The sequence below is a fragment of the Anastrepha ludens genome, chromosome 2, assembly GCF_028408465.1.
Source record: "Anastrepha ludens isolate Willacy chromosome 2, idAnaLude1.1, whole genome shotgun sequence".
NCBI classification, from domain to species: Eukaryota; Metazoa; Arthropoda; class Insecta; order Diptera; family Tephritidae; genus Anastrepha; species Anastrepha ludens.
Window position 1 is genome coordinate 102,794,079 of NC_071498.1, and position 24,590 is coordinate 102,818,668.

A 24,590-nucleotide genomic window follows, 5' to 3' on the forward strand; every position below is an offset into this window, starting at 1 on the left:
TTTGAGCGTAATATAACTCTTGATATAAAGTAAAAATTTGACATCATTGGAAGTGTTTCAGTTCTGAACCTTTGACCGCTAAATCTCCACTTTCCATTAGTTTTCAGCCATTGGCCTATGCTCCAAAGTTAGTAGTGAGGGAAAAAACTGTTTCAAGTGCAGTTGATCATAGCCAATTTTAAATTATTGAGACTAATGCAGAAGTGCAGCAATGGCAAAAAAGGTAAAGCAAATTTTTTAAATTTTAAAAACGTAAAAAATTAGAGACTTAGTGGTGAAGAATATCCAGGAACGAATGGAAAAATCTATTTTAGAAAAATATTCCAGAAGCAGTTAGGTGGGAAAACATCTTCGTTAAAAACAACTCTTGAACACCTTCTGAGCAATTAATAGTGCAATTTATGGGCCTAGCAGATTTCACATCTGACTGTAAAATACATTTACAAGTATTTTGGCTACTAACTAAATTAACTCGTAAAATTTAAATTTCTTTTGCAAGCAATCACTTCTTGTGAAAAATGATGCAAAAACAAATAATTCATCAGTGTTAAAATGTATATCTCATCAGCTTCAATGGAATACCCAAAGTAAACATTGCAGCGGAATGTAGAAAAGACGATCGGAAAGTGTTTTTTTTTTCTCATAATGTTTATACTCGCAATCGCCACTTCAAAGGATCATTTATAGTTAAGAAAAGAAAAAATGGAACAACGTATTTTCAAAATAATACAGTGAGTAATTTTGTAGAGAAATCATTTTTAAATATAAAGCTGGCTAATAAAATTTCGAAGCAATCATTTACTGGAAATCCATGTCATTGACTGACGCCTCTGAATTACTATTACGTGAGAATGACGATGTGTGATGATGCTGGTGTTGCTATTGCATGCCTGTCCATGTGGCGGCTGCAGCAGCTGATGATGTAATAAAGCAATTTTGGGCGAATCGTTTGGCTCTAAGCCATAAAATAAACAGGCGCAGCATTTAAATTTTTCAATATCATAGAAACGGCATGGAGAAAGGTTGATATCAAGCACTCAAGCACACTAACTTTAACATGAAATGGTGAAGTTACTTATACGTTGAATGCTATTGAGATATTATTTTTATTTAATCAGCGCTGTTGAAAATACTTATAAAAATATCGAATTTAAATGCAAAATACAAAAGGCTGCTAAAAATATAATTAGGAAATAAATTAATAATGTACATATTCAAGGTGGCACCAAATTAATCATCGAATTTTGATTTTGAATAACTTTGTTGCTAAAGGCCAAAAAAACAGTTTTTGAGTGATGGAAATTTTTACTCTGACTTTAACGCGCTCTATTGTTTTGTCTGATTAATACATCAGTGTCAAAAATGATTGACGAACGACGCCATTTGCAAAAGTTAAAAATCTCCTGATAGGATGATTATTATTGTAGGTATATATGTAGGTGTCTGCAAAATAAATAAAATTGTCGATGGAATTTAAACACACCTCTTATATACTTTTTACTTAAAATCTGTATCTTTCTATAAAAATAAATTTATTTCGGATATACCATTTAACATCAACATAAAAAAACTTCATCTTAAAATTCATTACCACAATATATTTTAACAATTCTAATTTTCTCACAGTTGCCAAATGGCGCGAATAATTACAGTAAAAACTTTGCGTTTAGTTTGCTCTTGGCGCCTTCCAACTACGCTCCAAATACGGTCGAACACGCCATTCGCCGATTCAATTAGAGATTTTGTTATTTGTTTCTTCTATACCCTCCACTTGCCAAAAAACTTAATTGTTATGTATGCAGATATACTATATACATAATATGTATATGAGTATATCTATATAATAGCTAAATTTGTGTATCAACGTAACTTCTCTTTTCGGACATCAGTACAAAGTGAGCGGCTCTCATTGGCACAAAGTTTGGCAATTTGTTATAGACATAAACAGTTAAATTGGCCTTTTGGCTGCTATTAGCTTGAGTTTCACCTACCGGTTGTAAAAGTGTTGCGCCTAAAACTTGGGAATGTTATTTATTATATTGCAAAATCCCGAACAAATATACTAAATCGGGAATTAGTAGGGGAAGAGACCCACTTCATTTTATTATTGATGGCATTGAAATATATGAAGCATGAAAGGAGAGCAAGTGAGAGTTAAATTTATTAAAGAAGCCATCCCATAGAGTTTGAGAGCAATATGCTTTCCAATATTTTAGCGATGGGATTGATATCGAATGTTGTTCATAAATAAGTAATATTTCTGAGCGTATACTAGAGTTTTAAGCGTCTAATAGAGTAAAATGCTGGTAAATTTTCGTGAAAAAATTAAATAAATGGCGCTTACATCCATTGTCAAGTATTTTGGCCTAGCGTCTCTCTTAATTAGTGGTGTTCGTCCTGATGTCACATTTCTTCATAGAAGCTATTTCATTTAAAATGTTAAGCTGTAAAATTTCGAATTTTTTTTTTTTTTTTATAAAATGTTAATATAATCCTTTAAGAATATGTCTAAAAAAATGTAGAACGTAAATTTAAGTACTTCTTATATTATAGATCGTCAACCGTGACGACTCTATTCCTTGCGTTCGAGCGCTGGGAGAGGTATAGTTAGTTTGTATTCAAACTTTAGACGCGTTTTTCTCAAAACTATATTTTTCGAATTGGCGTACACGATAACTCGAAAAGTTATTGACCGATCTCCCTGAAATTTTGCACACATCTTTCCAAGATATTACTTTCCATGTGTTTCAAGTTTTCGAAAATTAAAAAAAAAATATTTTTTTCGAAGCAAAAATAGTAGGAAAATTCGCCGCGAAATTCATTTTTTTTAAACATTTTATTCCGCGAATTTTTTTTCATTTGTTATTAGTTAATATAGAAATTATGACATTGATAAACAAAACAGTTTTTGTTTTTTTATATTCAGGTCACTGACGCTGATGTTACAATGCCATGATTGAGAAGCCCCGCTGTGACCTTCCTGGAAGAATTGAGTGTACATCCGACATGTTTAATGATTAAAAAAAAAATTGTTTTATATTATTTTTATGTATAAATAAACTCTATGCCAATTTTGAAAAAAATATATTGACTTCTTCATTTTAAATAATTTTAATGAAAATCAGGGAAAATATGGCCATTTACAGGTATCTGTCCCCTTAACTAAATTAAGGTTATTACTTAGTTTTACTCTTGAGAGTTCATCTAAAAAAAAAGGTTACGCTTTTAGGTTATGCTTTTGTTTTCAAAGGTGACGCCTAGATGCCAGTAGTGAATAATTCCTTGATGATACCTCTTATTATGTCATCTTTGACATTTGTAGACAAATACAAAATTTTACATCAAACTTATTATGAAAATGGTCCGATGGTTGATCATGAAGAATAACATATCGCAAAATTCGTGATTTTTTGTTGGAACTAATCGTTCGAATGAGTCAACAATTCAAAGTTTGGTAAAAAAATTTCAAGAAACTGGTACTGTCTAGAATTGAAAAAAACTGGATGATCAAAAATTGGACTTTCTGTTGGGAATATTGCAGCTGTAACGAGAAGCGTTGCTGAACAACCTATATAACCTAAGTTTACTGTAATAAAAAAATAAAAAGCGGTATCTCTGATGCCTGAATTCGGTAAAAATGATGAACCAAAAACAAAAAAAGGAATACGATGAAAGAGACATTTTTCTCCGGCGTCTCACTCATTTTTGCCTAAATGCGTGTACATCGATAACGACTTAATAAAAATCGTGCAAAATTACACTGCGTCCCAAGTTAAATCCAACTTAAGTATTATTGAGATCGTTTATAAATCAAGCACTCTTTTATAAATTAAGATTAAATTGCCGTCCGGTCCTATGATAGTGCAAGCTTAACTCTCAATTGTATATTAGTTTGTTTGACTCCAAAAATTAACAGCCGGTCAAAATAAAATATTACTAAAATGTGGGCGCGTATACAAAATTCCCTATGAGCAAAATTTTGCACTTCCTAACTTGTTAATGCGATTGCTTTACCAACTGGTTTGGTGTATGAGTACCATTTGGTAGCGCCCGGGTTAGAAACCCGGTTAAAGCTCGAAACATTAAAATTAAATGAAATGAACATTAAAATGAAAGTTTGTTTCTAATAGCGGTTGTTTTTCGGCAGACTATGGCAAATCTAAGGGTATATTTCTGCCATAAAAAAACTCCTCGTAGAAAATCATTAGTCATTCGGAAGCGGCATGAAACAACAAGACGTAGACCCAAATTTGGAAGAGAAGCTCGGCAAAATAAACAAAAAAGCATGTAAGTGCTTTTATAGCTTGCTTCGAAAAACTCCTTCTCCTGCTTGATACATAGTTCGAAGCTCAATAAATGTTTGCTGCAAAATGTTTTTCGATTAAAGTCTTAAGTATTTGTATAGCTGCAGCTCGCCATCATAGGATTTCAGCACAACGTATAAGCAATTTGAAAATTACATTTCTCGACAATTTATATTTATTATTTTATGATTTTAATCCACTTTGAAAATAATAGTCTACTTTGAGAATAAATGAAAATAAAAACGTTTTTTTTTTAATTTATGTTTTTGTTATTGGGCTCTCGGTATAAAAAATTAACCTTGTATAGTGATGATTGTGTAGAATATCTAAAGAAAATGAGAATAAATTAAAATTGCATGGCACATTTACCGCTTTTTGAATGATTTTACCAACAAAGTTTTATATGGGGCGGGTGTTGTGTAGGCGTTATAATAAAGCATTCAAACTACAAAACTAAATACACCTAAAGCTTCACATTTTTCTCATTTTAGAATTTTTAAATATTTAATGTTCTCATCAACCCCTTTATTTACTTTGGCGTGAAAAATATGCGAAACCAAATGCTAATGCCTACCCCCAAATGGTTCAAGGGCAGAGTGAACCATATAAATAAGGGAAAACAATGGGCGGTTAGCATTGAGTCAAAGAGGGTAGGGAACATATACGAGTATTTACACATAAAGCGAAGCCGCAAAATTCAAATGAACTTATGCATACACACACAGAAACATACTCGGATTAACTTTCGCACATTCACATATACACACGCCTAAGCATTTACGCGTGCAGTGTATTTCCAAGAGATTTCCCTAAACTCATTCGTAAAAACCAAAACAACAAAAAAGTAACTAAAAATTAAATTATCATATTTGAGTTAACATAAGCACCTGTGTGGTGTTTTTTGTTGGCAAACATCAAAAAGCGTCCAGCAAATACAAACTGGTTTCACACCCCTACAGGAAAGAGATGTTACAATACCAAAGAAGAATGTATTTTCGGTTTTGTTTTTGTTTCTGGAAATTTTAAAATTTTACGGCAGAAATGCCTAGTCATACAAACGTACACAGACTTGAACGCATGTGCGTATACTTGCATAAAGCACATCTGTCGACACGAGCGCAGTGTCAGTGGTGGCAGCTTGGTTGATAGGTTTATTGCAGGTTTTGAATGGTGACGCCTATGCCCCAGGCAAACAAATTCATGAACCTCAACTTGTATGCCATCATCAGCATAATCACGCAACGAGCACCGGAACTGCAAAGTGTCATTTGAGTCATACATAATATATTCGATTTTGATAGCATGGGTATTGGTATACAGGCATTGCCATACAAATGGTCAGATGAAAGTACATACAGACTTTTCTTGGTGCTAAGCTTCCCAGGTTGGCAGCTGAGTATGAAGGTTCCACGAGTTCGGTTCGAATTGCTATTAAATTTAAAACTTGATGCGCCTGCAACTCATCGCACACCCACTTTCAACACGTATAGACACTCGTCACGTACTGCTATTCTTAAAAGTTTGTGTGTGTTTATGTGCTGTACAATTTATGTCAGATAAAGCTTTTTGTAAAAATGAATAATCATCGGCGTGCTCCATTGATCGCCCTGGCAACCCCAGTTTAATTTTGTCATTCTAACACTCAACCACTCTATTCAATCATTTTTATATACTTTGCTTTATATGTATACATACATACATATTTATTTGCGAAAGTGAAGTTGGGGCTCGTTGCGCTGAAATGGTTTATGTTGTAATTTTTTTTTTTCGTCATGACAAATAAAACTGAGTTTCATTGTGGTAGCATTCTTCCGAATTCTTTAATTTCTATTTTTTCCTTTTGAGCTTTAGCAGGTGAGAGCATACATACAAACTAACGATTCCGGGGGTTCTGTTTTTTATAAAAACCTCAAAAACCAAAAAAAAAACTTTTAATGAAAACAAATTAAATCCAAATTAAAATAACGCAAAGAAAGACATCTGGCCGCATGAAAATAAAAAAAAAATTATAATTTGATTTCGAATGCCGGCTTATTTTAAGCAAATCTTTCTAAAACTTCTTTTACCGTAAAAATTTGAGTCATATAGACTAACTGCTCTTGGGACATAGCACTTCTCCACTTTACTTATTTATATTGAAACTAATTGCCGGCTACTGAATCATTCGATATTGATAAGGCATAGAAACTAAACACGCAAGAACAAGTACGTTATTGCAAAATTGTATGATTCTCATCATCTTTTCTCCAGATTTTCTTTCTTGTGGTTATTATCTAATTTGGTGGATAGAAATTGGTATCGAAAGGAATGAATATTTGGAGCTCATCGACAAATCATAGTCAATATCGCTTTAGCGAGCATAGCATATGTATATCAAACATATGTATATCAAACAAACGTTCTTGGCACTGACAACATAACTCCTCAAAAACTAATACAAATATCGCTGGCGAGATTTAAAACAATTAAATTACGCTGCAAGGTAGCCTGGTACTAGCGATTTGCAGCAGACAAAGCTTCAGACCTGTCATAAAACTGCTATCCGGCAGATATGGGATGCCTCCCGATGTTCCCTCTGCAACAATTTCATAACAAGGCTTCCCTGGTCCAGGTCAAGGAGCACAGTGAGATTCGCAGCAAGCAATTCCTGATGTGATGTTACCATAGAAATCACCCCTACAGGCACGAGCTAGAGCCTCTCAGGTGAGTCAGGAGACATTTCTTCAACTATACTGACCAGATCCAGAACCAAATATGACTACAACTACTAAATCGGACAGTGTACAGACAGACACTAAACGACATTCACCGAGAGTCTCTTCCCACCTTCCTAAACTCGCGACCCCTGAAAGTTGTTATCGGAATGTAACCACCACCTGCTGCAGGCAAAAGACTTCAGCTACCTCAATTAAGTTCCGGATATTGCAGCATGTCAAACTCCTACTTATCCAGAATCGACCCCGATATGCTCAATATATGTCGGGCATATGAAGGTATCCCTCACGATATTAACCACCTATTCACACGACGTCTTAAATTCACTCACCCAACCTCTGTACTCAACACGTCGAAACGACATTTTTGCTAAGCCAACTATTAGATGAATTAGACGACGATGAGCGGGGACGACACCGCACTCCCAGCGTTTAATGAAATGCTACAATAACAATAACAACTGTTATTATGCCTGTCTGTTCTGTTAAATGTATGCCTGACTGAATCAAATTGCTCATACCACACGCATTACATATAATGTAAATAGTGTTGCCTCCGTCGAAGCATAATTAAAGATCCGTAAATGTTTTGTTTTGGATTCGAGTTTAAGTTTTAAGATCCTAATACTAATAAATTAACTGTTGTCACTATATATTTTCCATAATTTTAATGTATCTTCACTCCCAATGCGCTTACACCCTTTTTGGGTGTTTCACCGAGCTCCTCCTCCAATTTGTGGTGTACGTCTTGATATATATATAAGGAGTGGGAATGCAGATCCTTTGCTTCAAATAAAACATAAATAATTCGTGAAATAGCCGATACTTTGTGTTTGTAAATTTAAAGACGGCCACCGTAGCCGAATGGTTTGGTATGTTACGATCATTCGGTAGTGCCCAGGTGCAAAACCAGGGTATGAAACACCAAATATAGAAAAAATCTGTTCTAATAGCGGTCACATCACCTTGCTAGAAGCATTTAGTACCCATTTTCTAGTAGCGTCAATCAAAAACGATAAAGTTGTCTCTCTTTCCAGTTTTGAAAAATATATACCACTGATGCCACTGGCATTCAAACTAAAGTGCATTTTTCATTGTGCATCCTTAGTTGATCATTTACCTGTATAAGTAGAATGGTATCGCGGCAAATCCGACTATTTTGCATATTCCTAAAATCATTAAGCTAGAAGTGGCTGAAACATTTTCTTGTAAATACTGGTTTTTTGAAAAAGTCAAGCAAACTAAGCACGATGATTTTCCAAAGTATATAAAAAGAAATCCTAAAGTAGCTTACCTGTCTATCTGTTTTTACCTGTTTTATAATTAAAAAAAACTACCATTAGATAGAAAGTTGAACAAAAGACAATTGCAAAATCTTTTGTAATCTTTAAACACAAATGAATCTGCTTTTATTGCAAGTCTAGCACTTTTAGTGTAAGTGTGTGCTATTTCTCTTCAAGTACTTAATAATGACTATTTTAGTATTCTTGGCAGAAAAAACTACAATATAATAAATGACTAAAAACAAGTAGAAGAAAAGAAAAATATCTTATATTACAACGCTACTTTGTAAGCACTTATACGCTTTGTAAGTAAAAATTATTGAATGGTCCTACCTTGATTTTTTGTTTCAAATAGGATATAAATGCCTTCGCACCACTCAAGTAGTCATTAACGCATATAATTTTCTTTCAGTTATGAGTGCTAACACAGCTAAAACAGACTTTTAAATGTTTTGATGAGAGGATGGAAATATTAAAACTCTCGAAAATAAAGAAAAAATTATTTTCTTCTAGGTATGAAAACATTAAATACTACTAAGCTTTAGCTAGTATCACGGAAGTCTTTATAATTACAAATAGAAAATATTTTCTAATAAGAATTTCGATTAAACGCAATATTGACCACACAATTTAGGTCTAGGGGGTTCGCGTGCTACTACGGAGAAATAAAAGTAATTATAAATATAAATATAAATATAAAAAAAAATATAGATATATCCGCTATTATACACATGAATACATATTTACTCCATAAATGCCCCACATCTCGGACATGGCGTATGAGTAACTTTTCATAACTGGAAAAAAGCCACTCCACGAGTAAACACACATTTCAATTTTGATTTGCCTTCTCAAATCCACCATAAAGCGCAAATAATATTGTACTTTTCTCATTTTGCTTATCGGATCATTTTCTATTTTAATCCAAATATTGTGGGTAATTCATATTCGTATGGTTATATTTACTACGTGCATGGATGTTTAGAGCGATAGACTAACAGACATTTCTCCAACAAGGGACTTAAATCAAGCAAGGGATTTTCATAAAAGAATTTAATTTTTAATAAAAAAACGTTGACTTAGTTCTATTTCTACATTGATTGATATGACGCCTAAATTTCTTATTATTCGATATTTTAGAAGTGGAAAATAATTGGAGTGTACGTTATGATTAAATCTGTACATATGTATACGCATTTCGTAAAATATATTTTTCTATTTGTTAGATAGGTTCACTTAGTTTCTGGTTCGCACTTCGACCTCATGGTCTTTTGTGCCCTCTACTCAAAAGGGGCCCTCTACACTGTCCAATTCCCTAAACTTAAGACAAATTGTTACGGATATTTTAGTTTCAGCATCAAAGCAAATCCATCTTAGTGTTATCAGGAACTCTACTTTTAAAGCGTTCATATCGTAATGTTGTAGGAATTAACTTTCACTCTCTTGAAATATTTGCAAACGCGGGCATTTATCGATTTTATAACTTTAACTAGTAAATTATTTTATGATTGGTTGGATTTTATTTATTATTTAAAGATTACTAAACGGAGCATGAAAATTCTACTTAAGTTGAAGTGGACTTGAAAATTCGGCAGCACATTTTTCTGAGGAGAATTTTCAACGCAGAAATATACCAGCAGGTTTGCTATTGCCTATTAAAAACAACTTTCCCTATAATTTGGAGTAGCACACTCGAGTTTTCAAATCTAGGCAGTCACGTGACTTGTGGTTACTGAAATAGATATGGTAAAATATTGTCATGTTCATATTAGGTTGCCTTTTTAAACACTGAGTTTGATGAACTATAACCAATTTTTTTATATAAAAGTTTGGTATTTTCAAGTCAAAATTTGCATATTACGTCTTCACTTACGAGCTTTATTTGTTCTATTTCAAAGAGATGTAAAATGCATCGATGCTGTGTTTACATACATGCAATATTCCACGAACATTGGTTATCTAGATCTCATTGAACACCGCATAACTTTTTGTTGCCAGAAGTTTTCGGAGAATTAAAACTAACTGCCGAAGGTGAATCATCCTTCACCCAGACAATGCAAATTCTCACTTACCGGCTCACACAAGAAAGTTTTTGAGCACTCAAAAGATAGAAAAAATAAGTCAGCCTCCTTACAACCCTGAGTTGGTACTTAATAATTTCATTTTGTTCCCGAGCATCAAAAATGTAAGCGAGTTCAACAGTGTTTAACGCCTGCAAAAGCTGTTGAAGCCTTTAAATAGCTCGTTTTGGAGGTATCCACTTCTGAGTGGAAAAGTGCTTTAAAAATTAGTGCAAGCGAATACAGAAATGTGTTGGACTCCATTGCGCTGTATTTTGAAAAACAATAAAGCCCTTTTCATTATTATTTGATTGTGTTTTGCCTATTGGGCGCAAAGTGTAAAAGGCAATCCTCCTGTGTACGTTTGGAATTAGTTCACGATTCAATCATATGTAGGGCAATACCATTCTCACTAATGTACGGTCTAACTAAAAAACAATTTTTTGTAAATTGAGATGACTGCCTTTTTACTCTGCCTTGAATGAGTTTTTTTCTTTTTTTTTTTAAATTACAATAACGGGATAAAATCAAAGCACAGCGATGAGGGCTTCTCGGCAGAAAACCAAACATTTTCAGTATACTGGGTGTTACGAAAAGAACGTTAGTTTGCAGGCCTGTGTGTTTTAATACTTTTTTTATTTTGCTTCTTTTAGTTCATACTTCTCTACTTTCTATGTATATATATATATATATTCCCATAGGTTCTAGATGAAACATAGGGCCTCAATAATACCTATTATACGAAGGCTCTATGATTCCCGCCCCCACTGAGTTTTTTCTTTCAAACCTGAGAACTGCCATCTGACAACCAGGGAGGACTAAAGATGAACATTTAAAATAAGGCGTAGATCATCTTTAGTTTAGAAGGTTTAGGTTTCTTGAAAGTTTAGTTCTAGGCATCCCACTTACGAAAATCATTCATTCTTTTTTTTATTTAAATTATAATCTAAGATTCAGTGCAAGTGCTCTGCTTTTACCACAAATTCTTTTCAATGAATCTTTTATAGGCATTGAGCTCTTCCGAAGGCATTCAGCTTTGGTTTTTTTCAGTTCAGTGGAACACAGGCCAAAGTCACCCAATACAATTCAGATTGCGCTCGCTATTTTGTAGAAATAGATAAAAAGTAATATACAAGCTCTAAGCAAGTAGCGGACACTATACGAGCAGTTATCAGAAAAATGGTCAACATGAAAAATGCCAAGCAAGCAATATGCAAACTAAGCAGTTTTGCTAGATTGCGAGATTCAAGTCCTATTGACTTTAACTACTTGAAGCAACTCAAAACTAAATCCCAGCTGACCCTTGAAGTACAGAGGGAAATAATATAAAATTGTAATCCATGTGCAGACATGTGTAAATATAAAATATTACAATTGCTTTATGTGTGCGTATGCAAGTGATTGTATAAATATATTAAAATAAGGAACACATAAAATTTGCATTTCACGCAAATGGCAAGCCAGTGAAGGCAAACATATATGCACATTTATACAAATGCATACATCTATATGTACATAGTATATGTATATGTATATACAAGGCAATAACTGACACAGTTCCAACTCTGTTCACATACATACTTACGAATTGTCTGCATAGAAATTAAAATGCAATGAAATGAAGCAAATACGCTGTACGCATCGCAAGACAATTTTTCACAGTCAGTTAACAATTTTTCACTCGTCTCCGCTTGATGTCTTGTGACGCCACTGCCACAATTGAAACTAACATTTTCCTCTTGGAATGGCAAGCATACATATGCGTTATATTATGATAGAACTCAGCTGCGTCAAACTGAAATAAAAGACATATCGAATGGCTGCAAAAGTATAAAATTACCTTCAAGGCAGCTTAGCGCAAGCACACGCTACAGGACATAAACGCCCACAAGCCAAATACTGGCATGTTGAATGTATTAGTGGTTGTGAACCACAGTAGCTCAACACGCCCAGTCGTTCGCTCAGTGGCAATCAACATCGAAAAACCTCTAAGCTGTTACAATAAGTGTTTTGGGTAAATACTTGAATAGCAAATGAATGCCACAGACACAAGTAAACACTTCCATCTACATCCATGCATGTACGCGTAAATGTATTGTATATTATATACGACCCTACATAAGCATATGTGCTCTCGCTGTCAATGTGTTTTCTATTCAGTCGTGACTGTGCAAACATTCAATTTCTATTAAATAATTCAATGTCTTAGGGAAAATCAAACAGAATTACATACTTGTAAGTGCATGCTTTAAATGTATATGTGTACTACATACATAGTTGTACATTAACACCCCAACATATTCATACAATGCATTACATTTCGAGCTGCCGATCCACTAGCAACACATTCTTGGCTTATGTGCAAGAGATTGGCAACGCTTTCAAATACCAATATGAGATGCTGCATAAGTGTCGGATGTCATAAATGCATTAAATTAAATTGACAGCAATGTGAAGTGTGCTTATGTACATACACCTACTTACACATGCAGACGTATAAGCATACAAAGGCAAGCGCATTAGCAGCACCTGCCCACTTGTGTAATTGCTATGTGGATTTGTTAGAAAGATCGAGTTAAAATAGAAACTTTAAAAATTGATTGCATACAATTTGAAGCTCTTTATAGATGCCCATGAGACCGGCAAATATAATTGAGTAACAGATATTTGACTTTCGAGTGAGTGAATTGGTGTGTAATTCAGTGCTTAAATAGTGCGTGAATAATGTATGGGTAAGTAAAATAAAAATGAAAAAATTATGAATATCAAATACTCAACATATTATTCTAACACTTTTTAGTCCATTTGTGTCAAAATCTTCGTAAACGTAGAACATAATTTGAATAGATTACAGTTGCCACAATTCAGCCTACACATTAACTTTTGAAAAATATTACTAGTTTGGAAAGAAAGAAATCCGTCATTTTTGGGTAAAATTCTTACGCAAATGGTTTGAAACTATTTTATGGTCGATCTTTAATGTTTGGGCGATGCTACGACTAGTAACATGCCGGTCAATTTCAATCATTTCTGTAATTTTATCCACCTTTCCGACGACTGGCCTGCCTGTGTGAGGTGCATCTTTAATAGCAAAAATGCTTGAACGGAAACGACGAAACCAAAATTGCACTTAATTATCTGTAACAGTAACGACACCATAAACACCATTCACAATTTCAGTGGCCTGGCTTGTATTTTCGCCTTTACGCGATTATCAAAAAAAAAAAAAAACTGTAAAATTTACCGAATTTTCTCTTTGTTGACTTCCATTGTTAACACGCTGTAACTCACAACTGAATGGAACAAACAAAAGAAATTTTTTAGTGTGAAATGTTATCTTGGTAAGGAACATAAACTTTAAATTGTTTGATCGATACTTGACGAGATATCGATCACTACAGCCATTTACCGAGAAAATAATGGATTTATTTTTCCCCGATCTAATATTGTCCCTCCATGTTCCTACATATGTATGTCTCATAGCTAACCAATTTGGGAGTATCCACTTTAAGATTGATTACCATTTACTTCTGAAGCCATATATAACTTAGCTTTCTCCCGGCGACATGCTAAAGGCTTTATGGACCCCAATACTAGGAAAATTCTTTCTAACATTGGATCTCAATTTATAATAGTCATACTTCGAGAAACGAGCGGCCTCAAAGGAAATTCCTTCATTTTTCTCTTTAGCCACTTAGTTACTTATCAAGTATTTCTGTTACTAATTCTGTATAATTTTTCTATAATACACGAAAATAGCTTAATGTGAAATTTAATAAAATGAAATAGTCAAAACATTACATCGGCGATGCCGCGATAGTAATTTGCCAGGGAAATAGTTCAGATTCAATTGGATTTGTTTCTCACGCCTTCGATGTTGCTCACAGAGCATGTTTTGTCATTTCAGCTCACTTTGTCTGTCAAATAGAGTATGTAGAGTGAACTAAATCGTGCAAGACCTGCTCATTCAACCAAGATTTCTCATAGAACTCAAATCAGGAACTTAAAGCAAGGGAAAGGGTCAGGAAATAAACTCATCCGTTAAATAAATAAATAATATTTACAATAATATTAATTATCTATTTAAATTATCAGCAGAATCATATAATTATTATTTTCTCAAAAAACCTTTTATATTGGTTAGTCTTTTTTTTTCTTTTTTGTTTAAGATACTCTTTTACAGTTGCATATCCAAAATTTTAAAAGGCAAGTATGTAATCAAGAGTATTCGTGTAAGTCAAAGGACTTAGCAGCTTCTTATATATGTTGCAGCATATTTTGCATTAAATTCTTAATATAGGTTCACTCTACTCAGTTCCCAAGAAAATACGAGTTTACTTTACAGAAAAAAAAAATGTTGGGTCTCCTCTACCGTACAGTGGAGATCTCGTTTGCTTAAGAATGGCTCCAAAATCCCATTTCCAACAAATTTTAATAGTTTTTTTTAAATGTTCGTAAATGGTTTTCGTAAATAGGTTTTTGAGGTTGCTGCATCCGAATTCATTGTCTATTTGTTTTTGCCGGGTCAAATTGAAGGTCAGCTCAAGGCCAAACACAGTATATTCACCACGAAAATTTAAAGAAATTTATATATGGATTTGTGTTGTTAGTGGGCCATATCTCATCGCATCCACATTATAATGGGTCATACTGTACTCCGCTTTAAGGATGGCATTACGCTTTCAAAGAACTCTTTAACAAACTTGTGTTTGATGAAACCAGTTGTGTATTACAGAGGTCGAAAATATAGGTAAAGGAGAGAAAATCAATACATTATTCAGTATCACTACGACGAATTTGAAAATTCAGAGCAGGAGGCCAAAAAAGTGGGTGCTGTGTATAGACTCAGAGAAGTATCAAATGCAATAACGAAGCGCTGATTCCAAAAATTCAGTGCTGATAGGCCTAGAATCTGTATTAATTTCATCATCAAAATAAAGTGAAAGTTTGATCTTTGACCGCTGAGAACTTTTTACTTCTTCTTATGATTAATTTCATTAAGCGACAGGCTTATAAAATATAGAAATTTGCTCATATATCTCACTGACTGTCTTCGTTAATAGGATCATTGCACATTTTAAAGACGACAAGTGTATTTTCCACATTAAATTTTTGTGTACGATGGTCAAATCTATATTATTTCGATGAATAAAAAAGTGTCGAGCATTCGTTACATAGAAGAAAATGCATTTCTACACCGTCAATGAAAAAATGAGCTGCTATTATCTCGAATGCCACTATTTATTTGTTGAGTCAAAAACAGTACGAATCTGATTGTTATATGGCGTGAATTGATTAAAAAAAATTCTTTAAATTCATTACCGAAATTGAGTGTCCAAGGAATAACAACAACAGGATCACTAAGAGAGAATATTTAAAAAGTAGTTAGGTAGTGTTGATTTGTAATACAGTATATTATGTAATTATGTTCTAGCGAAATTAAAGAAAAAGTACTCTGGTATTTTGTTACGTAAAATGCTATGCAATTTTTTTCTTCCAAAACTATGTTCTGTGCGCAAGCTTTCAAAGAACATTGTCATAAGCAATATTTCCAAAATGATAATTCAAATGCGAATAACATCGCCCAAACGAAGAGTAGAATCCAGCCATCAATCTACTAACTGTCGATCTAAGTAAATCGAAGATGTAAATTCGAGGCCCTGTATATCTACATAAGCACAATTCCGGCATTTCAGTTCAAAGTCCGGAGGAGTATAACCAAACAGATGACACAGTGTAGGCTTGAAAGTGGCATGTAGTTGACGGTATATAACTAATGCTTTCTCCAACGAATTGTTTTAGGTACAGACTCACGGTCAAGTTTAAGATGTAAGTCCGGCTCTCTATTAAATATTAGATAGAATATTCGGTGATTGTTCTTCTCCTGAAACAGCTTCTCATAAAGAAACTCATCTGCTGTTTGGAGGCGGCAAACAACTGTAGGCCCCTCCATTTGCGAAAAAGCATCATAGCACATACTACAAATAGCTGAAGGAAGTCGGCCAAACACCCAACGAATGAGTGTCAATTATTATTATTTTTTTATTCTGCAATTATCGCTCGTCTCTTTTTTGAAACAGAAAGCAATTTACTCCACACAAAGTTGCAATTTCACAGAATTTTCATTGCAAGAAAGGAAAGAAACTTATTTTTGCAGCTTAGATTTGAAAAAATTTATTTGAGAAAGCAAGGATTGTGGCACCATATCGGATGCATAGGAAATAGTTGAGTGAACCATTAATTTCCAGCCGCACTAACTACTGTTGAATCTCCTTCTTCTGTATCTCCTACTTCAGTGACAGCTTTGCAGAACTTTTTTGCCTACAGCAATTTACCTAACCAGCTTCGGTTTAATTACTTTGATGGTATTTATTACTTGAGCGCATAAGTATTTAAGGTTACAATTTAAAGTAAGAATCACTTTTAGTGTTTCCCCTGATATTATTTTGTTTTAAACTGATTTTATTTGAAAGCCAAGGTATATATATAGCAGAAGGCACTCATTCAACTGCTAGTATTGTATCTGGAAATCATAAAATAATCAAAAAACGTATCCATTTATTTGTACTCACAATCTATAATATTTCCGATCAATACATTGCTGTTTTGCCAATGCTTTATATTTAGTAAAATTGAATGGAATGATTGTCTATTAAAATTTTCAAAGTCATAGGCGAAAGAAGAAGATACGTGGATACATATATACATATATAGGTGCATCATGCATCTTTGCAAGCTTTTCCGCGTACTCTTCGATGGTGACTCAAGTCATCTGATATCAATCACTGATAAATTTTTACTATTTCTGTGCCTTACAAAAGAAAGATAGCAAAAAACGCATTTTTTTGTGTAAATTCTGTATTTTGCAGTATCAGAAAATAAAAGTGTATGTTTTTTAATCAATAAAATAATATAAGATAATGCAGCGAAAAAATGTATACTTGTAGATACGAACGTTAGGAATAGTGGATACTCAACGAGTTTTAAATACTTCTGATTAATTTACAACTCATTCCATTTGAATAAAGCTAAAAAACCTACTGTAAACAATGAAAGCTCAGGTATGTGAGAAAAATGTCATACTTATTCGCACCCTCATTACGTGACAAACAACACTGTTTTCCGTAATTTCTGTAGAGCTCTGGATTCTGTTGATACTTTTGCGAACAACCCGGGGCGTATGAGCAACGAGTACCCAGATGCTTGCTCGATGATAATTACTCGAATTTTTCGAGCGTGAGCTCAAGTACATCGAATTTTTTCGACTACTTTGAGCGACAAGCATTGACTATTTCGACTTTTTGGTTCGCAGTTTTTTAAGTGCCGATATGCTAACAAACAAAATTGGCAATTTTTATTTAGCTGCTCAAAATGTTCAATAGCTCGAAAATTTCCAACAAATATTTGACCGGTTGAGCAATGAAATTCGAAATTCGTACTGTTCGATACTCGGGTATCTAGAGCTCTAATAGATATGAGCGGCAAATAAAGCGGGCATTCAAAGAGATATAAATACACACTTCTAATTGATGTGCGACGCTGCGGGAAAGCGATCGAAGAACAAGATCAAAGAATTTGCATAAAATTTTGTATAAAAATGGGATATAGTGAGTCTGTTTAAATAAAAAACAAATTATTATTACATAATAGGTGCAATCCCCTTCCAAGTTGACCGAAAAAATGTCTCGTCTTTGCTAGCAACAACTGCTGAAAGTGTTTGAGCAGTAAAAAAATCTTTTAGGAAAAGCGTCGAATGGCTATCAAAGAATTTTTTAAGATATTGGCTTATCGGTTGACTCATTCTATGCAATTTTTTCGTATGGTTTGCGCGTGAGACGTTTGCCAGCGAAGTTTTTTCTGAAACTGGATGTGATTATGTTATTTTAGCCAAAGACAGCATCACAATCTTGCCTCAGCCTCCATAGTCACCGTACATGCCTCCCTATTCCTAAACTGAAAATATCTATGAAGAGACGAAGATTTGCTGGTGGCTAAGTGCATTATATCGAAGATGCATTACTTTGAAGGGTTAAATAGATATTAGGGAACAAATAAATATTTTTCAAGAAAATTAAAAAGTTATTTTACTTTTTCATCACACATGTACATATTATGTATAAATTATTGTATATATCATATATTATATATGTGTGTGTAGGTATTATTATTATGCTACTGAGAACTGCGACCAAAAGAGATCTATTGTGTGAATCCTGATGAGGTAATTTATATTTTAACGATTTTTAAAAAGTTTAGCGCAATCTGACGTTTATTGTGCTACTGTTTATATGGATGCACAGTATACCGCCAAGGTGGTGTAGGCTTTTTCTGCTTGGAGCAGGATATGCGAAAGGAATGTGGTCTGAGTTTTCAGTATCCATTTCACAGCATCGGTAGATGATGGTATCAGACCAATTTTGTATGAGTGATATCTGTAATGTAACCAGTTAAAAGTCTTAAGTCCACTCTGCAAGTAAGGTATGGATACCCATATCGTATTTTTACACATAACACAGATAAGAATAACTGAAAAATATATTGTCCTACTATTTTTAAACTTGCATACATATGTACATATGATAATTAACAAGAATTATTAAACTTAGTGGAGTTATGAAATAACAAAATGTAGAAAAAAAATAATGTCGTTCATTCAGCAACCAACAAACGTAGAAATTTAAAATGTTTACTCGATTTTGTATTTATTTTCTATACATTGTATGTACAAATAATAATCTTTTTTCGTACAAAATCCTTTCGTACTCTGCACTCGCATTAATATTTGTAAGTGTTTGACCAATGCCGTGCGATTTGCTATGCAAACAAAAAATTTTATTTTAATTAAAAGTTGGGTATCTGAATTTTTCCAATACCATTTGAATATTTTATAACTACAAAGATGATATGCACATGTTTACAAATTCAGTCCATACAGTTTGAATGTAAACACAATCTTAAATGCACTGAACACTCAATGTTAAAGTACATAAACATTTAAGTATGTACATATGTGTGTCTGCGCATTTGTAAATAAACAATAGATACTTTGCATGATCGCTAAACGTGGAACAATTCAAACGATTTTCTTGTTCGCGGCGACTTTTATGGCTTTTATAGCTTTTTTTTGTTCTCCTGTCTTTTTTGCTTCGTTAATACAATTAAAGATGCGTTGAACAAACCGACAGACGTTGATTAAGAGACACAAAGCTACACGTAGTTGCGCGAACAAAAGATCAGCAAATCAAAACGAATCGAATACACAAGTAACGCAATGCAATGCAACAAAATCAACGTGTTTGAAACGAGAAGCGGCAAATGCAATGGCGGCGGCGACGGCGTAGGCGACAGCAGCGAAAGAATTCTTTTAATTTCATTCACCGGTTAGGCAGCCAGTAGTCGCGGTTCCAAAACAAAGCGAAAGCAGAGCGGAAAAGAAAAAAAGTGAAGCAAGTAGACTAGAAGATTTGCAAGTGGATGAAGAATCCACCAAGCGCTAGTATTGTGGGCAATTCAGCTGAAGAAAAGCGTTTTCTCGATGCACGACAACTTCACTCTAATAACAATGCGTAGCTGTAAAAGCGTTAGCGGCGACGGTGGTGGCAAAAACTGCTTCTTTATTCGTTAATCAGATGCGCGCGCGCACAATTTGTTTAGACGATATTAGTTTTGGCGAATTATTGTGACCAATTTCTCGTATTGGCTTGAAAGCAACTTTTGTGCACGGCCGACACGAATCGACTGACCTGTCAAACGGAAAAGTGGCAAGGAACAACCATATGGCTTTGGGCTAACAGAGCACAAAGCACTAGCAACAATTAGTGTAGGTGGTTTTAACGAAATGTTGGCATTTTCCAGTCGCTCACGAACAGTCAATGCGAGAGAGAAAGCAAATGTGATTTGAACGGAGAAAGTTTGGAAGAAAAGTGAGCAGAGGCGCAAACCGATGCAGTTTTCTTGTTAGAGAGCATGAATGTGTGCGGTGTATCTGTTATCAGTACAGTTTCCAGCTTCTTTGAGAGAAAAACTCTTAATTGAATACTACCCAGTGGATAGTTGAATATGAGAATTTCTTCATAATGATTTGTTTTTTTTTTTTGCATTATGCTGCTTCGTAAATATCAATTGGAGAAATACTATTATATTTTTTTATTAATTAAAAATTGTAATTTTAATTTTTATTATAATATAGAAGAATATTTTTTTTTTTTGTTATTAAATTTATTAAAAAAATTGTTTTGACCTTAAATCATTGTTATGACGTACAAATGAAAAGTACTCAGCAAACGTGCTTTCGTTAATTAAAGAAGCTAACATTGAATATTAGAATTTTCTTACACACCAGTGAGCTCACAGAAGAGTATGCCGCCATTTAAGGGGGTAGTATGGTTAATTCGGTGTAAAACAAGCATATTTTTCGAAATTTTTTTTGTCGACACAGTTGATTTATTCAAAATTTTAAAATTACTTGATTATAAAGTCATATTTAAAGAATATTGTGTGAAATTTTCATTGATTTTTATGAAGAAATGAGTTGGTGGCAGCGAATCTTCGCTGACGTCTCATAAAAAAGTTTTATTGCGGTGTCCCTCAGAACTCATTACTGGATCAACTAAAATCAAAAAACCAAATTGATTTCATCAGCTAATAAAGTTTCGCAGGTAACAACGTCGAGTTTTTTTTTTTAAAATTTGTCATATTTTAAAACAACAAAGTTTTCAAGTTTTTTTTATGAAAAATCGGTGTTTTGACTTCAAAAAGCTTAAATAAAAGTTAAAAAAACAATGTTTCAACAAAATGTGACTTAATGAAATTTCAGGAAGAGCACTATTCTGCAAAAGTTTCAAATTTCTGGTGAATGTCATCATCTCTATCCCTTGGACAAAGCTTTAATTTAGAAAGTACGACAAGCACGCTCTAAGATATGAAATATTATTTTTTTCGTGAAATGTAACAGCTTACGGCAATTCAATAATTATCGACACTTTTCAACACTTTGTGCTGCCAACAATCGAGCTGTTATCTCAACACAACTACTTCTCTAAGTTCATGGTTAATGGTTAATAAGATGCATGTTTTTCTATAACTTTGGGCTACAATTTACAGAAAATCTAATTAAGTTTGGCCCACCACTCATTTTGGTAAAAAAAGACTGGAGAGAATCTAAAATAATTAGTGAGTCAGCGTGTTTTTGAAAACGGGCGAAATTGGTCACTAACTACTCCAACCTTCCATAATAATTTTCGAATGTTGGTGCAAATGCGTGTGTTCGAGAACAACTTAAAAAAGCTCGCCTAAACTAAGTATACCTATGTATTGCTTCACTTCATTTAGATTCGATTTGAATATTGTTGACATGAAATAATCTTTCTTCAATCTTTACAGGCTAAGACTAAACTTCCGTCCTTCTGATGATACAAACAATAACTTCGATTATCGATGAGTTTTCTTGATTCCAAAAATTAACAGCCAGCCCAAATTAAATTTAACTTAAATGTGCGCGAATATAAAAGTTTCAGTCCTGACTTATTTTAGACATTCTTACTTGTTTTTGTTATTATCTGAATGAAATACAATATTAACATTCAGCTCATCAAATTACAACAACAAAATGCATGCAAATTTTGTTATTTACTTATGCTATCACATTGTCTCTATTCGCCTTGTTAAAACCAGTTTTTAATAAGTTTTTACTCATAATTGAATAATATGACGAGGGCAATCCTTGCAGATTTGCTCAGTAAAGCCAAAATCTCTACTAACTCACTTTTTTCGTGGTAAATCCACTCATGCTTGTATGGAAGTATCAGGTCAGTCCATAAGTTCGTGCGTTTTTTAAATGTCGTTTTAAAATTTATAAAAAAAATGTCTTAAGTATTTATTAATCAATAAAATATTCCCTTCATTATTTACAATGTCTTCCCAACGTTTAGGCAAACTTTTAATTATCTGCTCAAAAAATTGCTTGTCCTTGGACCCAAAATACGCTTCGATATCCCTTTTTATAGGTTCTTTTGAGGAGTAGTTCTTGTTACTCATATGGAATTGAAGTCCACGGAAAAGGTGATAATCACAAGGTGCAATATCCGGAGAGTATGGTGAAAGCGGCATTAGCTCCCACCCGAGCTCGTTCAGCTTGCCTAATGTTTGCCTTGCGGTATGAGGTCTTGCATTGTCGTGGTGAAACAAAACTTTGCGTCTATTCACTAAAGACAGTCGATTTTTTTTAAGTGCCTCATTCAGGTTTGATAGCTGATGGGAATAATAATCAGCAGTTATCGTCTGGTTTGGTTCCAGAAGTTCATAATAAACAATACCGGCCATATCCCACCAAATAGACAGGAGAATCTTCTTGGGGTGAAGGCCATCTCTAGGGTTCGGTTTTGGTGTTTCATCTTTATCTAACCATTAACGTTTGCGATCAGGATTATTGTAAAGGATATAGTTTTCATCACCAGTAACGATACGGCTAAAAAACTTTCATTTTCAAGCCGTTGCAGCAGCTGAGAATACACATTCACTCTCTGCTGAAGGTTGGCGACGGAAAGTCTGTGCGGAACCCATTTTCCCATATTTGAAACCTTTCCCAACTGAACCAGGTGCCTATGAACTGTTCCATGCGATGAATTCAACCTCTGAGCTATCATATCGACTATCAATTTGGCTCAGCTTCCACGAGTTCGAGGAAGGCGTCGCAGTTAAAGACTTCAGGACGACCAGTGCGCGGGGCATCCTCCACGTCGTAGTTACCACTTCGGAATTTGGAAAACCATTTTTGCGCAATCCTTACACTCACGGTATCCTCACCGTGAACAGTTTTTATTTCTGTAGCAGCAATTGTTGCATTTTTACCACTTTTATAAAAAAAATACAAAATATGCCTCTTATACGCGTTCGAAGTTTCCATTTTATTTTTTAACAACACCTGCTTCTATCTGCGATTAAAATCACTTGTTGAGTGCACAATATATCAAAGAAAATATAAATAGTTCCGTTATATTCCGCGAATAATTTTTTTGTATGCAAAAATTGTACAGAAGTGAAATTATGGGTAAAATACGCACGAACTTATGGACTGACCTGAAACATAGCTACATACATTTTTAAAGTTTTCTCATTCTCTCTCATTTGTGTTTTTCATGCGCTCACGCAACCATGCGCTAAAAAGCTCTCTGAATTTCTCTAGCAATTTATAAGTGCTTATTGAGTGGTGCTGAGCAATGGAACACAGAAATATATACATATATACTCAATCTTACATACATAGAGGAGGAATAGGTTTGGTTGTCCTGTGTAGATACCGAACTGCTGTGCGGCTCTATATGAATCAGCGGGTTGAAAACCACCACTTCTCACCACCACCTGCTGCGTCGCCGTTTTAAAGTATTACATACAGATCCTTTTTAAAACTACATATATGCATATTGTTATTGCTATTCGCGGGTATTTGTATAAGTAAACTGTGCTAATGCCTGAAGCCATGTTGAGCTATTAAGGCAGCAGGCGCAAGACAAATCGTCTGTTGACTTGATTTTGTTGCAGAAAGTAAAAGTTAGGGCTTTATTCACTCTCAACTATGTAAGAACTTTAATTACACGAGTGGCTATAATTATAAGTGTACGTTATCGTATATTTATGCGCTCGATTTTAGGGAAAGGAAGAAAGTTGAAGTTTTCTATTTATTGTATTTTTGATTTTTATAATTTCATTTATTTGAGGCAAGCACATACCGTTTAAATGAACAAAGTTAAAGACGAACTCGAGTTTGAGGCTCTCGCTTAAAAGTTCTTATGGGTTTCACAAATATAAGGCGATATAGATTAAGGCTTTGCTATAGGCATGAATTTTGTTTGGCTTAATAATGTGGGCTGTAGCCACACAAAAAACTTGCTTGGTTACAGTCTGCTTATAGGTGAATTTTATTGTTACTTTTTTAATAATGCCTTTAAGCAGACCTGCAACCTAAGCCCTGCAGGGAAAACTTTAATAAGTGGCACAAATTTCTGATTCAAAAATATGTATGATATATAGAACAAATACGTCAATAGTCAATAATTTCGCTACAAGAAGCAAACAGTTGGTTTTCTTGTCGGCTCGGTAGTTCGGGTGGTACTGAAAGCAATTTAGCTCTTTCGGGTCTATAAATGCAAGTGGGTCGTATTAATAAAAACAAACAAATATCTCGAGTAAAATCTTGAAGCAAAATAAGAGCATTATGTATTTCCTATAAAT

General features: G+C 34.0%; 1 protein-coding gene across 3 annotated transcripts in view; it reads right to left on the minus strand.

The window, feature by feature from the left end:
- Positions 1-20,085, minus strand: part of LOC128854957 (uncharacterized) — a 34,596-nt gene extending 14,511 nt beyond the window's left edge. Inside the window, exons 1-2 of one of the 3 annotated variants that reach the window (XM_054089485.1) lie at positions 20,005-20,060; positions 19,407-19,568 (exon numbers count right to left, since the gene is read on the minus strand). The gene's annotated coding sequence lies outside the window, so the exon portion shown is untranslated. Of the gene's footprint in view, positions 1-19,234; positions 19,256-19,406 lie in introns of those variants that run through there. The other 2 variants (XM_054089486.1, XM_054089487.1) reach the window with 2 other exon arrangements.
- Between the last annotated feature and the right edge of the window lie 4,505 nt (positions 20,086-24,590).